Genomic DNA, 17,030 nt, shown 5'->3' on the forward strand with positions numbered 1-17,030 from the left:
CATGTCCTGCTTGAGTCCTGTCTTCATGAGGAAGCAAGATTCGAACCTCTTGGCATGGCCAAAATTCTACCTTTTTAGTAGCTCCAGGGCCTCCCGTTCGTAGTCGTTCTTGATGGCGATCTGCTCAAACATCGTCAGGACCCTGATGCGGAGACGGTGCCTCGGGACTGCTGGAGACTCCTCTTCCTCACGGGACACATTTGTATGGCGACCGGAGTCGACCGACATATTATCCCGTGAGGAAGACGAACTCCGTGAACTTTTCAAGCTCTTCGAGAACGTCTTCTTGATCTTCTCCTTTGCTTTCTCGAACCTGGTTCCTGCAAAATGTTAGCACACAATACCCGAAGGATATGACAATTAAGAGGAAGGTTAGTCGTTCTTGCGGGGCGTTAAACCACCACAAACGTTTGTCGTTCAGCGAGCCATAACTTTATTCAAGAGAAATATTTTTGTTGTTTTCAAAATTTAAGAACTTCACTGAACACTAAAGGGTTTATTTTTGGTCGAGCTAGCACTTGAGTTCTTCACTTAATTAACTCAAAGGAGCTTAATTAAGCAAAGGGACTCAGGAAGGGAGAGGAGATGGATGAGTTCGGGCTGGAGCACGCAAACCTGAGCTTCTAGTGCGTCGAGGGGCGTCACCGTCATTGGGTTTTATAGAGGGGCGCAGGGGCCAGGCTAGCCGGCCTAGGACAGGCTGGTCGGCTCCTCCTCGGTGCAAAACGAGCCATGCCGGTACTCTACCTCGTAGACTTGCCATGGAACATGCACTGGTTGGTGGTGACGGGACATGAGCGGTGCAGGGAGGCCGGCCGACCTGTATGGGGCCGAACGACCTGCTCCTGGCATGTTCAGTGCTCGCCCTTTTCCTTTGCTCCATGTGCACACAATACTCCTTATCCCTTGCTGTTCCTGGCCAAAACAAAAGAGAGTGGGGCCGGCCGGCCAGACAAATGATCGTATTTTTTTTTGAAAATTTTTGTGAAGTTCTTTTGAATGCAAACTTTTGGAAACCAAATATGCTTTTGTTTAAAACAAACATGCTTGTGCAGAGATGAAGTAAAATTTATGCAAGAAAAAATAAACTATCCTATACGCAATGCGATGATGGATATGTACCATGGACCTCATGGCGCGGGCTCGGGTTTTGAGTCCAGAGTGGGACTCTCCTTACCTTTGGTTCGTTTGTCATCGCTGGACGACGTTTCCGATGACGACCCTTTCTTCCGCCACACCCTCTTGTGTGTGGGTTTTGATTCGACTTCTTTCTTCTCCGATTCTAGAAATTTCTTACGTTGGATTCTTCGTCGTGCATTTCTGTAGTTGTGAAGCTTGATTTGCTTCGCCTCCTCTTGAATCTGTAGACTTTCTACGTACTCAATGAGGGCGTCAATAGGTGGGATGGATGGCTTCTCCGGCTCTTTCTCGGACTTCTTTTTCTGGTTGATTGCCTTGACTTGAGAACATTGTTCGACCTTCGGTTTGAAGGCGAACGTCTCCTTCTGACCATTGATGTTGAGCTGAATTTCTCCTGCTCCCACATCAATACTTGCGTTTGCGGTGCTCAAGAATGGCCTCCCAAGGATGAGAGGCATCTTGGTGTCAACTTCCATGTTGAGGATGACGAAGTCAACGGGAATGAGGAAATTCCGGATTTTCACCGGAATGTTTTCCGCCACTCCTGCAGGGTAGCAAACTGATTGGTTCGCTAGCTGCAAACACATGGTAGTAGGGGCAAGCGCATGATGGTTAAGGAGGTCATAGACTACCTTAGGCATGATGCTGACGCTTGCTCCCAAGTCGCATAGAGCATTTGAGAAGTGCTGAGTCCCGATGGAGCATGTGATGGTTGGGCAGCCTGGATCCTTCTTTTTCACCAGGAGAGGATTGAGTATAGCAGCACTACACTCTTCTGTTAACTGTACGACCTCGGTGGTGTGCAGCACCCTCTTGTTTCCAAGAATATCTTTGATATACTTGGCATACATAGGCACCTGCATAGCATCAAGAAGCGGTATATTGACATAAAGCTTCTTTATTACCTCGATGAACTTGCCGAATTGTTCATCGGCCACTGGCTTCCTTATCCGTTCCGGAAACAGTAAGGCAATTGTGTCGTGGTAATCCCGTGAAGTTCTAGGGGGTTCCACGGGGTCTTCCTGGGCTGCAATAGTGTTGGAGTCGACAGCCTCCTCCTGCTCTTCTTCTTCAGCTTTGGTATGGCTGGCAGATACGGCTTTCCACCGGGTTCCTGCATCCTGTGGGAAGGGTGGCTCCCGTGTGGACTTACCGCCACGCGTAGTCACCGCATTAACGTTTTCTTTCGAGGGAACTTCCGGTTGCCCAGGCAGTTTCCCTGTGTTAGCGTTAGGACAGGATGAGGCTAGCTGAGCTACTTGAGTTTCTATCATTTTATTGAAGCTCAACTAGTTTTTAATAACAGAGCTAAAACCCTCTAGTTGTGAGGCCATGGATTCCAAGACTTTGTCATTGGCAAGAAACTTCTTGATAATGTTGTCATTTATTTGCTTCTGGCCATAAACTAGGTCTTTTAATGAAGGCTGAAAATTGTTATTAAAGTTCATACCTTGCTGATTTTCGAAGGGGAGGTTGGGCTTTGAGTTCCAACCTTGCTGAGGACGGAATCCCGAATTGGGATTATTGTTGTTGGTGCCAACAAAGTTCGCGTCCTCATGAGTAAGGGGGCATGAAGTGCCCGAGTGCCCAGTCTCGCCACATGTTTCACATGTCATCCGAGACTCCGAAACCTGGTTAGCCTCCATGTGCGGAGACTCCAGTTTCTTCATGAGAAGATCCATCTTGGCAGCCAGCATATCGACGCTGTCGATCTGATGCACGCCCCTTGGACGGGCTGGCTGCTTGTCACCTCTCCAACTCTGATTGGAGGCTATCTTGTCAATAAGCATCTTCGCTCCCGCAACATTGAGAGAGAGGAAGGAACCACCCACTGCTGCATCTACATGGTCCTTGGCTTGCTGATTCAGGCCATGGAAGAAGTTCTGAATGATCAGCCATTCCTCCATGCCGTGGTGTGGACATGCTTGGATGTATTCCTGCAGACGCTCCCATGCTTCTGGGATGGTCTCATCCAGTAATTGCTGAATATCGGAGATTCTATTCCGGAGAGCATTGGTCTTGCCAACCAGGAAGTACTTGGCCAGGAATGCATTTGAACAAGCTTCCCATGTGTTGAAAGCCTCTTTGTTGGAGTAAAACCACATCTTGGCCTTCCCGAGCAATGAGAACGGGAATAACCGAAGGCAGACGACATCCATCGTAGTACCTTTGGGGTTGATGGTTTTACTCACCTCCAGGAAATTCTGGAGATGGGCATTGGCATCCTCGGATGCCTTTCCAAAGAACGGACTAGCTTGAACCATATTCACCAGTCCAGTCTTCAGCTCAAAGCCATCATTGCCGGCTTGGTCTTGATTCAGTCTAGAAGGAATGTGGCTACTGGACGGGCTGAGAACTGATGAAGAGACTTCTGGGCCATGGATGATGCGGCTGAAGTGGATGGCAAACTGATGGGCAAGGTAAGTCTTTTCTGAGGTGGGACGACACGACGTCTCACAATTCTCCCGATTCTTTCTGGATTCGGATTGAAGTTGCTTGGTAAGTTGAAACCGGTCATGCACTGCTCTGCAACAATCAAAAAGATAGAGAGAGCAATGGTAAGCCTGCTAAGATTAGTGGTGTCGAACTAGTAAAGCCTATCAGACTATTTACGATATCTTTAGCCAATTGCTTCCCCGGCAACGGCGCCAGAAATGATTGTTGGCGTTTCTTATGCCCCAAAAGAATATTAATTCTGCAAGCGCACAGAATCACCGCTATGGCACTTCACCATGGAGTATTCCAGGGTATTGTATTTTCCTCAGGGAAGCACTTATGGTAAAGAGTATCGTAAATCGAATGATAACCGTACTAGTTTGATCAACCGACTAACTTAGACGGGGGTAAGCCAGATACAAGGATAAGATAAATGGCCAGTCTATGACCGAGTGACACATGGAGACTCAAGTCCTTAGAGAGGTAGCAGCTGGGAGAACAACGAGCGAGATAAGACACTTGATACATTTCTGAACTATTGAGCTAGCCTCTCTAGATCAGACTAACTATCTAACTAATCTTCGGGGAAGAAGAGCTTACTTCGGCGGCCTCAGGAAAGGACTCAGAATGGGATGAGAAGGGAATCCAACGGCAGTCGGCATTACTGCTATGAAAGCACCCGAACGTGGTGGACTACGAGGGATGGACAGGGCTGTCACCACCTGCCGCCTACCACAACGGTACCGTGGGGTGGAACACACTTTCTAGCCAACACTAAGCTCAGACACCACTTCTGCACTCGGTGTTAGGATTTCTCTCAAGGCCTTCGAGAGAAATCCTCCTCAACCTAGAGCACTAACTTGAGATACTCTAGTCCGGACGAGAAAACCAGTAAGATAAAATCCCGACTATTAGAAGGATAACTTAGCCTAAGCTAAAGGATACAACTTCCGCGCTTGAGCTGAACACTCAGACTCGAGAAGATAAAGGAATGCGAAAAGTAAAGCTGACTCTGAAAAGTAGAGAAGATAACTTATATTGATAACTTTGAAAGAAAGATACAAGAGCTTTACCAGACTTCCGAGGACTCCGGAATCCCGAGCAAGCTCGATTCGACTCTAACTCCCAAACTACTAATCCTACTCTAGTAAGTGAAGAGAGAAATGAGCTCCAAGGTGTGTGTTACAAGTGAGGGATGAGTGCTCTATTTATAGCCCTTCCAAGGTCGGTTCTGAGCAGGTGAAGCACGTGGCGTCGGTTGAAGGAGGTTGTGGTAGTTGTGCTTAGCTTCCACGGGAAGCCAGAGCCTAAGTGGCTACAAGGTGGGGCCGGCCGGCCTCTCCTAGGTCGGCCGGCCTAGGATTGTGGCCATCTGGCCACCACCTTTGTGTGGACGTCCCTGATTACTTCCTGGAGTCGGTGGAAGTTGCGTAGCTTCAACGGCTGCACGTGCTAGGCCGGCCAGCCTAGGGGAGGCCGGCCGGCCTCCCTCTAGCTCTCCTCGGCCCTTCGTTGCACCGTCATTACGAGTGGATGCTTGTGATCTTCTAGGGAGTTGGATCGATGACCTGGACATGCCTTTGCACTGGATGGTGGGTCCTTTGATCTTTGTGCAAGCCTTTCGGTCCATACGATCAAACCGACGTCCAATCCTCAGCTCAGAGACACTTGAGTACATGACATCTCCCCTGGATCGAAGACGTGGTAGTGTGTGTGGGGGTGCCAGGCCGGCCAGCCTAAGATGGGCCGGTCGGCCTGGGTTTTTGCCCAATTTCGTCTTCTTTTGGCATGTGTTCTCCTGAAATCAAAACTCATCCAAAACTTGTGGAACTTATTAGAATTAAATAAAATGTGAATGGAATATAGTGTAAAGCTCGATTATTCCCGAGAAGTTGACGGCCAGAACGTGAAATAATGGCCGTCAACAGCAATCTCAAACGCATACATAGGCGTTGCACCTTCGCACACACACATCCTAGACCGCCGCGGCCGAACCCACCGTCTTGGCCCCGCCCTTCCGTTGCCTCGCCTGTGCCGCAATGGTCCGGCCGTGCCGGAGCACCACGCATGTGCAGCGGCCACGCCGGGCCTCGGCTTCCCGAGTGTCTGCGCGCTCCTTCTTGATCACCGCTACCCCGGAGCCCTTGCACGAGCCCGGTGTCATGCCGGAGGTCGGGCCTTCGCCCTGCCTTGGTGTCGAGCCAAGCTCGCCGCCGTCAAACTCGCCGCCACCTCCACCTCTGTTTCACCGTGAGCACGCACATGAGCACGCTCACATGCACGCCCGTCCACAACCGAGCCGAGCTGCACCGGATCCGCCCCGAGCCGTAGCAGATCCCGCGGAGAAGGACAAGGGGGCCCCACTCGTCAGTGGGAGGAGGACGCCTCCACGTGGGCTCGAGCTATCAGCTGCGGAGGAAAATGAAGAGAAGAAGAAAGGGAAAAGAAGGAGAGATGGGCCACGACTGCCCGAAGGCCCAGTCCGCCGACCTGAGCCGGACCGAGACGAGTTGAGCCACTGCTGGGCCGCTAGAAGCCGGCCCGATCTCCATATGGCCCGTTAACCCCTTTTGTTTCTCTTTTTCTTTTAACCCGAGCTGAGATGTGGGCCCCATTTGCCAATGACTCACTGTGGCTGACCTGTGGGACCCCCTGACCACTGACATGTGGACCCAACCATTGACCCTGTGCTGACATCAGCATGACACGTGGCATGCCCAGAGGCTGCCACATGGCGTGCTGTGTGTTTTTCTTTCTCTGAAAATTATTTATTAATTCCAGAAAATGATTTAAACTTCAAAAATTCATAATAAATCAATCGGAGCTCCGAAAATTATGAAACTAGTTTCATAGTTCTTTTAAAATCATGCTCTACCCATTAAAGTAGGTTTTGTAATGAGTTGGATCTTATTTGAGAAATTTTGTGCATTTTTGCACTTTAGCCCCTATCTTTTATCTAATTACGAATAGGTCCTGCTGTCGAAGAGACGACCAACGATCAGGACTACCAGGAGACTCAGGATTACTATGAGGAGCACTCAGGTTCACGCCCATCTACGACTTGAATTCCTATTAGACATTTATTACTAGTTACGCTATTGCTTCACTTTCCTATTATATCAGATAAGCCTGCATGGCCTACTTGTTTATCGTATTCCTTGCACTCCTATATATGAAATGCTTTGGCTACTACGTGTATGGGTATGTGAGGGACCTCATGATTGATAGTCTTGGTGTGAGTGGAGATCCACATATGGGGAGTCGGTGACTAGGGATATTTCTTTAGTGGGGGCAAGCTTTTGTTTTGCTGTGGGTGTGTGTTGGGCACTCCCTATGGGGCACCTGTGGTGGGTGCAATAGTGTGTCGGTGGACACGAGTGGTTACTTGAGGAGTGTGGAGAGGCAATACCTGTAATGGGTGCCTTTTGCAAACCATTAGGGAGGGTTCGCGTGGAAGATGCTCGCCCCGGCAACATAAGGCTCAATTAGTGGACCTGGTGACGGAACTATGTCAAACGTGCACACCACTTATCCATTATGAGGGTGGACCCGGTCCGAGCTAGCTATGTGCGGCACTAGACCTGTTGTAGGATGTAGGGGGAGGTTCAGTGCTGGGGTAGTACTGGCCTTGCGTAACCCAGAAAGGCAAGGGAGGGCTTTAAAACCCTGGGACGACCTCTTGCAGGCGGACATACCCCAAACCCGGGGGAACAGGATGCTGCCGTAGCCGTTAGTTTCGTGACAGTAAACTGGTGCCCCGGGGTCAGTCGGGTCATAGCCAGCTGGCGTCGAGGCGAGTGGGTATAGGTATACAAGCTCTGCAGAGTTAAAACTATATGTATAGCCGTGTACTCGGTCAGGTACAACTCTTGATCCGGCTTCACTTTCATAGAGTAGTGTTAACTGATTTCTACCTCCCTCTAGTCTACTTTCTTGCTTGGATAGCAGATGAGGTCACGAGGAAGATCGTTCTCGTGCCGACTTGGTGGGTTTTCCCTTTTCTTCCTGAAGGCGTGTGTGACCAGGAGTCAGGGATGCCGGAATGGCCCGCGTCGAGGTGTTTTGGATGATGCTGCTTGCATAGGAAACCCCAGCTTATCCTTTGGCTATTTTCTATACTTTTGCATCCACTTAAAGCTTGCATACGGATGGTGACGCGAACCTATCCCGTCCTTGGGGATATTTTGGCAAGATGCAGGATTCGATCAGGAGTTCGACGCCAACGACGACGGATGGTACGATTGAAGCCCGTGCTACACTCAAGGTTGCCTGTGGAGGAGAAGTTCAAGATGAAGGATGGCCCGAAGACTAGCTACCACTACCGATTTCTGTTTGTTCCAGTTTAGCCCAGTGGGCTTGAAATGAAAGATTCGTACTACAAATCCTATGGATTCTGTAATAATTAAACCCATGCTTGCACTCCTTTAAGTGAGTATGATCTGATTTACTACCTGAAATGAGTTCTGTATGTGATAGCTACTGATCCAGGGACTATCACGACGATATAGGGATTCGGGTTCTCCTTACGGAAACCCGGGTCATTTCAAGAAGGCCGATGGGAGTATTGATCACTATAAAGCAAGGTTGGTAGCCAAGGGTTTCAAACAAAGGTATGGAATTGACTATGAGGACACATTAGTCCGGTAGTCAAAATTGCTACTATACGCATAGTATTGTCTCTAGCTATCTCCAGAGGATGGTGCCTAAGGCAATTAGATGTTCGGAATGCGTTTCTCCATGGTATTCTTGAGGAAGAAGTATATATGAAACAACCTCCTGGGTTTGAAGATAAGAGGTTTCCAGGGTATGTGTGCAAGCTGGACTAAGCCATTTATGGTCTAAAGCAAGCACCTAGAGCCTGGTACTCTAGACTCAGCACAAAATTAATTGATCTGGGTTTCAGGGCATCCAAGTCTGATGATTCTTTATTTATATACTCGAGAGCTCATATACAGATAATTATGCTAATCTATGTCAATGATATCATAGTCACAGGGTCGTCTTCAGAACCTATCACGGTTTTGTTAGCAGAATTGAAGGGTGACTTCGCCATGAAGGACCTTGGGACACTTAATTACTTTCTGGGAATTGAAGTTGTTCACACGCAGGGAGGCATTACGCTATCACAAGCCAAGTATGCCTCAGAAGTGTTGTCATGAGTGGGTATGAAGCATTGTAAACCATCTCCCACTCCTTTGGCTGCGTCAAAAAAGACTGTCACGTGAAGATGGAACTCAGCTCTCTCCTGAGGATAGCACACAATACCGTAGCATTGTGGGAGGGTTACAATATTTAACTCTCACAAGGCCTGATCTAGCTTACTCAGTCAACAAGGTATGCCAATTCCTTCATAGTCCTACCACAACTCACTGGAGTTCATTGAAGAGAATCTTGCGGCATATTAAAGGGACTCTGGGTATTGGGTTAAAAATAAACAAATCCTCGTCCTATATTATCAGTACATTCTCTGATGCAGATTGGGCTGGGAATGTAGATGATAGATGGTCAACAGGTGGTCTTGCTGTGTATCTTGGTACTAATCTAGTATCATGGAGTGCCAAAAAACAGCCTACTGTCTCTAGATCAAGTACAGAGGCTGAGTTTAAGGCTTTGGCAAATGCAACAGCGGAGACTATCTGGGTACAAGCACTCTTGGCAGAACTGGGAGTTACATTGCATGAACCCCCAATACTATGGTGTGATAACCTTGGAGCTACCTATCTTTCAGCAAATCCTGTGTTCAATGCTAGAGCAAAACACATAGAAATAGACTTCCATTTTGTCGTAGAAAAGGTCTCAAGGAAGCAGATTCAAGTGAGGTTTGTTGCACCCAAGGATCAACTAGCTGACAGTTTTACAAAGTCACTGTCAGTGCGGGAATTCGAGAAGTTCAGAGACAATCTCAACCTGAGTAGAACGCCAGGTTAGATTGAGGGAGGCTGTTAAGATATATCTCTTGTAATCAATCTATGTAACATGCCATATGAGCATGAGTTTCTTGGCGTGAGAGAAAAGGAAGGACCCGGCTTTGTTTGTTAAGATAGAGATTGTATAGATAGAGCCCGAATCCTTCCTATCTTCTTGTGCCGCAAGTTGTAAACCAACTATGTACTTGTGATCTCTATAAATTAACACGCAGCCGTGACATGCTGAGGTGAGGCAGTCACGTTAACCCCAATTCTCTTCTGTTTCAGAGTCTTCGACAACTGAATGTGCAGAACACTTTTCTTCATGGTGTTATGGAGGAAGAAGTGTACATGAAAAGCACTCCTTTCAATATATTTGTAAACTGGATAATATAAAGCTTTATATGGGTTAAAACAAGCCCCTAGAGCTTGGTATTCTAGATTAAGTACAAAGTTGCAGCAGCTTGGGTTTATTCCTTCCAGGCCCGTACCTGAGTTTCGGATGCACTGGTGCGAAATATAAAATGGGGGCCTCAACATTGTTTGTGTTATCATCATTATTTGCATCACTATCAGCCTGAGGAGTTTGATCTTGTGTACTTGTTTGACATTCTTTAACAACAAATCTATCAAGAACACCTTCTCAGTCTGCGCAGACTGTTCAAGTCTTCTTTTCCTCTTGCGTTTTTCATTACCACATTTATATTTTCTACTTCTAAAGACATGACAAATAGATAGACCCCCCTATCATGAATTACAAATAGAATAAAACTAAATTAGAAACAGCCTAACCCCTCAGATTGTGATGACGTGATCAGTAACAAATTGCCAATACAAAGTGCAGTTTAGTATTGCAAATAAATAATTGAATCATTGACGTTTACTGCTAGCAGATCATGGAGTAACTCACTAGTCACTAGTCAGCCCACATACCTACACTGGCGTCCGGCGTCCCTGTGATATTGTGGTGGCGGCGGCCGGCGGTGCCTCGGTGAGTCGGTGTGACGGCCTGACGGGATTGCCGAAATGGATTGCAATGCAGCATCCTGCGTTTGTGCTCCGTGGCGGCATAAGATCTCGACGAAGTGGCTACCAGGCGTCGGTTCAATTTCGGTGTATTTTCGCTTGAGGGAAACAATTGCACTGCCGGATGGACGAGTAGAGATCGATTAGGAAATCAACAGGCAGTTCCAATCGGTATTGGCCATTTGGACCGGTACAGGACCTAATATTTGGGGGCCTGGTGCGATCGACCCAGTTGCACTGGGTGATATACGGGCCCGATTCCTTCAAAGGCAGATACCTCTCTCTTTCATTATAACAAGAATAATGTTACTGTGTTTATGCTTGTGTGTGTCCATGATATTATGGTAACCAGCTCGTCCTCTCAAGCAGTCGAAGCACTACTTGCAGACTTGCGATCAGACTTTGCCCTGAAAGCTCGGTGAGCTGAGCTATTTTCTTGGTATAGAGGTAAAGAAAACTGGAGATGGAATTATCATGACACAGCAGAAGTATGCTTCAGATATTGTCAAAAGAGTAGGTATGGAACATTGCAAAGCTCTTAATACTCCAATGTCAGTCGTAAAGAAGTTGTCTATTGAAACAGGAACAAAACTAGGTGCAGAGGACTCTACAAAGTTTCGGAGTATAGTAGGGACACTCCAATATTTGACATTGACACGTCCTGACTTAACTTTCCAGGTCAACAAGGTGTGTCACTTTAATTTCTTCATGCGCCTACCACTGAACATTGGACAGCTGTCAAGCGAATAATCAGGTATGTTAAAGGCACCTTGAGTTATGATCTAAAGATACACAGATCCTCTTCTATGTTAGTCAGTGCATTCACAGATGCGGACTGGGCTGGTTCAGTTGATGATGGACGGTCTATAAGTGGATTCTGTGTATTCTTGGGTTCAAACCTGGTCTCTTGGAGTGCAAGAAAGCAGTCTACTCTCTCTACATCGAGTACAGAGGCAGAGTATAAAGCCATGGCAAATGCTACTGCTGAAATCATTTGGATACAAACGTTGCTCAAGGAACTTTGTCTATATAGTCCTCAATTGTGGTGTGATAATTTGTGAGCCCAATATTTATCTGCTAATCCGGTGTTTCATGCAAGGACAAAACACATAGAGGTGGATTATCATTGTTGTTCGAGAAAGGGTTGCACATAAGCTTTTGGAAATACAGTTTGTGTCCACTCATGATCAAGTAGCAGATGGTCTAACTAAGGCACTTCCAGTATCCAAGCTTAATGACTTTTGTGGCAATCTTAATTTAGATAAGTTATAACTGAGGAGCAGTGTTAGAGGAAAAGATCAGTTGGTTATGTAATCAATCTCTTGTATATGAGATCACATCCTGGTCTGGTAGGGTTGTTTAGATAGCTCGGTATAGAATCAAGAGTTTGTTGTAACATCTTCTAGTTAGTTAGCCTAACCAATCCTAGATGTGATCACATGAGATGTAAACCACGCAGGAGGTTGTTTCCTGCATATATAAACAAAGGTGCGGGCCCTAACCGGGGTTCAAAGCTTCCAATCGATTGCTTCACACCATCCCGTCTAGGTTCATTTTTGTCATTGGATAAGAATGTGACAGTGTTAATTTAGTGGTGCTCGTGACGAATCTTACGTCTTGTATGTGGATTAAAGTCAGACAGGATGTGGTCTATTCATCCCATCAACCAATACGTCGTCTTCCTTTCATCAATATGCTAGCTACTAGCACAGTCTAAGTGAATCGGAAATATCCCATCCGTTCTTAAGTACGTTGTATTGACTGCATTGATTATTTACAGGTATGTGCTATCCCCTTCACATTTTCAATTACAATAACATATTTCCATATTTGCATCTATCGAAGATATGACCCTAACCCAGCCCTGGCCAAAGCGTTCCAGTTTTAGCTCTATGCCTTACCCTTCAATTGAATTTGAGTGATTCATGCTCAGACCTGTGTTGACATATCATCCTATTTCGTATGCATGCTGGCTCACTACCCTGAAAGGATCGGGTGCTCTAACCTAAGAGGGGGAGGGGGTGAATTAGGCACTAATAAAAACTTTGACCTATGACTCCAACTAGTTTGCACAAAACTTAAACTAAAACGTGCTATCTAGATGTACAACTAGTTTGTTCTAGTATGAAACCCCTATCCCAAAAGAGTTTAGCAACCTATAGCCTTTCCTATCAAGAAACTATTCTATAAAAGTAAAGGTACACAAATTGCTAGTATGAAATGCGGAAGCTTAAAGAGCGGGATAGGAGATAGCAAACTCTTGACGCGGGTGTTTATCCCGTGGTTCGGTTAGCCACAAAGGCACACCTACATCCACATTGTTGTAGAACTCACTAAGAGTATTGCTACTCGGCCACCAAGTCTCTTCCGTGAACACAATCACGGTCACCTTGGCCTCGGGTTCCCCTAAGGAGGTTCTCCACAAAGGATGGGGGTCTCCACGTCCCCCGCACAAAGTATCGTCGTCGCTCCACACCAAGTCGGAGGGTCGATGACGTTGCCGGCGAGCTTCAAAGCTCCAAGGTGCCGGCGCACTAAGCTCTTGTTTTGGTTCACTAGAGAACCACAGCACAAAGGCTCAAGACCTTGCAAATACACTCACTAAGAGCTAACCTTTACACAACACTCTCAAAGTGTGCAAAGGGCTAAGGATATGATCTTGATGCTCTTGTATGGCTTGGAGATGTTCTTGGGTGTGTGTGGGATGTCCAGCAACTCCAGCTTGCTTCAAATGGCCGGGGTGAGGCGTATATATAGGCCACCAAGTCTTGTAGCCGTTGCTCCAACGGTCAGCAGAAAATCTGCGTATTATCGGATGAACCGATGCCTCTGGCTGGGGTAGCGTCAGTTCATCTGATCCCTCATAACCCGAAGTAGCCGTTGAACTCCTGACAGCTGACGTCATTACACCGATGGCATGCACCGATGCTTCACCGGTTCAACCGGTGCTGAAGACTTGGCTCTTGCACGACTTGCATCGTCTCTGGAACACAGTACGCCCAATGCACCGATGCCCCTTTTTGAACCATCGGTTCATCCGGTGCCTACAAGCTGACTTGGCTTCGATTTCCTTTTGCACCAAAATACCATGGCGTCGGTTCTTCCGACAACTATCGGATGCACCGATGCCCATGCGTCGGTTTTTCCGGTGCTACCGATCGAAGAGCTTTCAGGGCGCTGCCCTGAGACCCGCGAGGGGCGGCTCCCCCTCGACCCCCGTCCGCTAACCCCCGTAGGGGCGGCCCTTCGGGCCTAACTTTGCCTATCTTCTCTTTGTCATCACTTGAACCTAAAAGCCTGAGAATGATCATCTTAACAATCATATTAGTCCAAGTGTTGTGTGTGTCATCAATCGCCAAAACAATATATTGAAATATGGCATGAGAGGCCATTTTCGCTACATACCCCAAACTGGAGTTATCTTGACGGCCATAAATTTACATGGTGGCCCAAATGGAGCCTCTAAGAAAAATATAGGTTCCTTGGCCTGATTGTCAAGAATGCATAAAGAATTTATTGTTCCACACATATATGGGTTATCTTTGATGTCCCTCGCATATCAATTTGTTGTGCCACGCGTATCTTGAGTTATCTTTGATAATTTTAATTAATATATAAATGAACATCTATATTTCAATGCAGGTACTAAAAGCTTCAATGTATAAAATCAATGCGACTGGAGCTTAATCCTGAGTTATCTTCATCTCATTGTCCCTTCAGGCCAGGGTCGACAACTCGAGCGGATGGAGGAGGTTGCACGCGATCCTACCAACAGGTCAGCCAGCAGGTCTACATATCCATCGATTCATCCACATGAAACCAAACCAACTTGATTAGTCAAGTATATGAACTGCATCTTCGGTCAAATGGAAGACCAATTAAATCCAACAAGGGGAAGACCGTAATGAAGAAAGTAAGAGCAGTCACATCAATTAGCTGAGCCAGCAGGTCTACATATATCCATCAATCCATCCACAAGAAACCAAACCGACTTGATTAGTCAAGTATATGAACTGCATCTTTGGTCAAATGGAAGACCAATTAAATCTTTTTTTTTGAACTCAAGACCAATTAAATCTGATAAGGGGAAGAGCGTAATGAAGAAAGTAAGAGCACAGCCACATCAATTAGCTCAGCCAGCAGGTCTACATATCCATCGATCCTTCCACATGAAACCAAACCGACTTGATTAGTCAAGTATATGAACTGCATCTTCGGTCAAATGGAAGACCAATTAAATCCAACAAGGGGAAGACCGTAATGAAGAAATTAAGAGCACAGTCACATCAATTAGCTCAGCCAGCAGGTCAACATATCCATCGATCCATCCACATGAAACCAAACCGACTTGATTAGTCAAGTATATGAACTGCATCTTCGGTCAAATGGAAGACCAATTAAATCCAACAAGGGGAAGACCGTAATGAAGAAAGTAAGAGCACAGTCACATAAATTAGCTGAACATTGAACTTTGAAGCCTCATTTTATTGGGAGGCTGCTGATCACGTCTTGACCTAGGTGTTTAATCTCTACTGATCTCCGATCTTTATCCATTAAAGTGAACACGGGGCAATGTGACATGAGCATAAGTAAATGCAACATCTATACATGCTAACCAAGAAATGCATGCATATATACTACTAGGCCGCATATATAGCATGAGGTCAAATTTAAAGTTTGCAGAAATAACTATGTTAATATTGTTAACCGTAAAGTATTTTTGATGATAGATCTAGTGGTACTCATTTTACTTTACTTAACTAATTGATTAAATAAATACTATTGGTCAAAGGTTTGGCAAGAAAAGTCAATGGTGTCATCATATATTTAAGATCAAACTGACCATGCCATGCAACATTTGCCAATTTATCTAGGTACTAATTACACCATCAGCATAAGAACAATATAGTACATGGAAACTAAAAGGTGGCAAAGGAGTTTACTCATGTCATCCCAAAAGGATAACCAAATTGATTAGGACATTTCCAATTGTGAAATCGGCTTGCTAGTTATAAGGTTGCCAAATAGAGATCATAATACACAACATGTTTGTCGGTGTTTTGAACCACCGGCTAGTAAATTTCTTGCTTTGTGCGTCTGGCTCGGATGGTGTGCGAAAGGCACACAAGGATTATACTGGTTCGGACCGAATGTCCCTACGTCCAGTTAGTGGCTGCTCGTGTATCTCGCACTTGTTTGTAATAGGGGGTTACAAACGGGTGAGAGAGAGAGACGGGTCCCAAGTCTCCGGTGTGGAGTGTGTGCGTGTTCGTCGTGTGCTGTTTTTTCTCCGTTAGGCCGGACCCCCAAGCGAGGGGCCTCCCTTTCTCCTTTATAAGTCAAAGGAAAGGGCTGGTGTACAAAGTCAAGAGAGAGAGAGAGAGATCGTGCGCCCGTCTCGAGGAGGAGATCTCCCACGATCCCACCGCGCCTCCTCTGGGTATGGGAGGCCTACCTATCCTGCTGGCGCTGCTTCCCCTATCGTGTGTGGGAGCCATTGGCCCTGTCATTGCTGCCCTTCTCCTCCGCGGCCGGGTCATTCTTGCTGCATGGTCCGTGGCCCAAGGCACGTGGACGCCATCCATACAAGTGGTGCATGCCTCTAACCTACGGTCAGTCGCGTCCGTAGGCATATAGAGGCATGCGCTCCACTGTTCCTATGTTAGAGCACATCCCCCGCCCAATCATCCGTGTCCGCGTCGGTCAGCGGATGGCGCGGAGCCTCTTGGGCTCCACTTAGGCGGTCGGGCAAGGCGGGATCCTCCCAGCGAGGGTTGGGCCTGGCATTGCCCTCCCCGCGAGGGTCAAGCGAGGTGTACCCTTCCTCAGGTGTCGGATGGGGTAGGCTTAGCGAGTTAATCCCATGAACCGATCGGGACACATGACGCCTTTTCCCCTATTCTCGGGTATCCCTAATATTGATACCCAACAATAGCCCCCGAGCCCCTGCTGGGATCTTGGCGGATCGTACAGGAGCTTGCCATGTTCGTTTGGTTTCTTCTTATGGTCGGTTTGCCCGATCAGAGTGCGGTCTCCTCTAGTTTCTTCTCACATGGGTGCGCGCGAGCGCACCCAGGGGGTGTATCCCCCGAGCCTCTAGGTGAATCAGAGCTTCACATAGATGGCTAGCTCGTCTTGCTTGGCTTTTTAATCTAGATTTGACACGGACGGAGCCAGTCTCCCCTGGTCTTGATTCAAGTGGGTGCGTGCGAGCGCACCCATTTGGTGTAGCCCCCGAGCCTCCGGGGAATCAGGGATTCGCACAGAGCATAGATTCGCGCATGAAGCGCATCGCTCCGCTCTCAGTGTCTTGGTTCGGCCATCCGTCATCTGGTCTTGTCTCATGCATCGCAGGTGGCGTCTACCTTGCTAATGTCGGGCCTCTGAACGGATTAGAGGCTTGCATAGCGGGCCAGCTGGTGTACCCGTCGGGTCACCCGACGCTCGACCCCTCGGCTAGTATGCTCCCTGTTGGGTCTTGTCATCACTAGGCACCCATGATGATGGTTTTGCTGATGCATG

General features: G+C 47.2%; 1 non-coding gene across 1 annotated transcript; it reads left to right on the forward strand.

The window, feature by feature from the left end:
* Nucleotides 1-3,045: 3,045 nt before the first annotated feature.
* Nucleotides 3,046-3,152, forward strand: LOC120646565. The gene has a single exon (XR_005664469.1). It is a non-coding gene; the product is annotated as a small nucleolar RNA R71 (small nucleolar RNA).
* Nucleotides 3,153-17,030: the final 13,878 nt, after the last annotated feature.

Source organism: Panicum virgatum, chromosome 8K (genome assembly GCF_016808335.1).
Source record: "Panicum virgatum strain AP13 chromosome 8K, P.virgatum_v5, whole genome shotgun sequence".
In the NCBI taxonomy this organism is placed as follows: Eukaryota; Viridiplantae; Streptophyta; class Magnoliopsida; order Poales; family Poaceae; genus Panicum; species Panicum virgatum.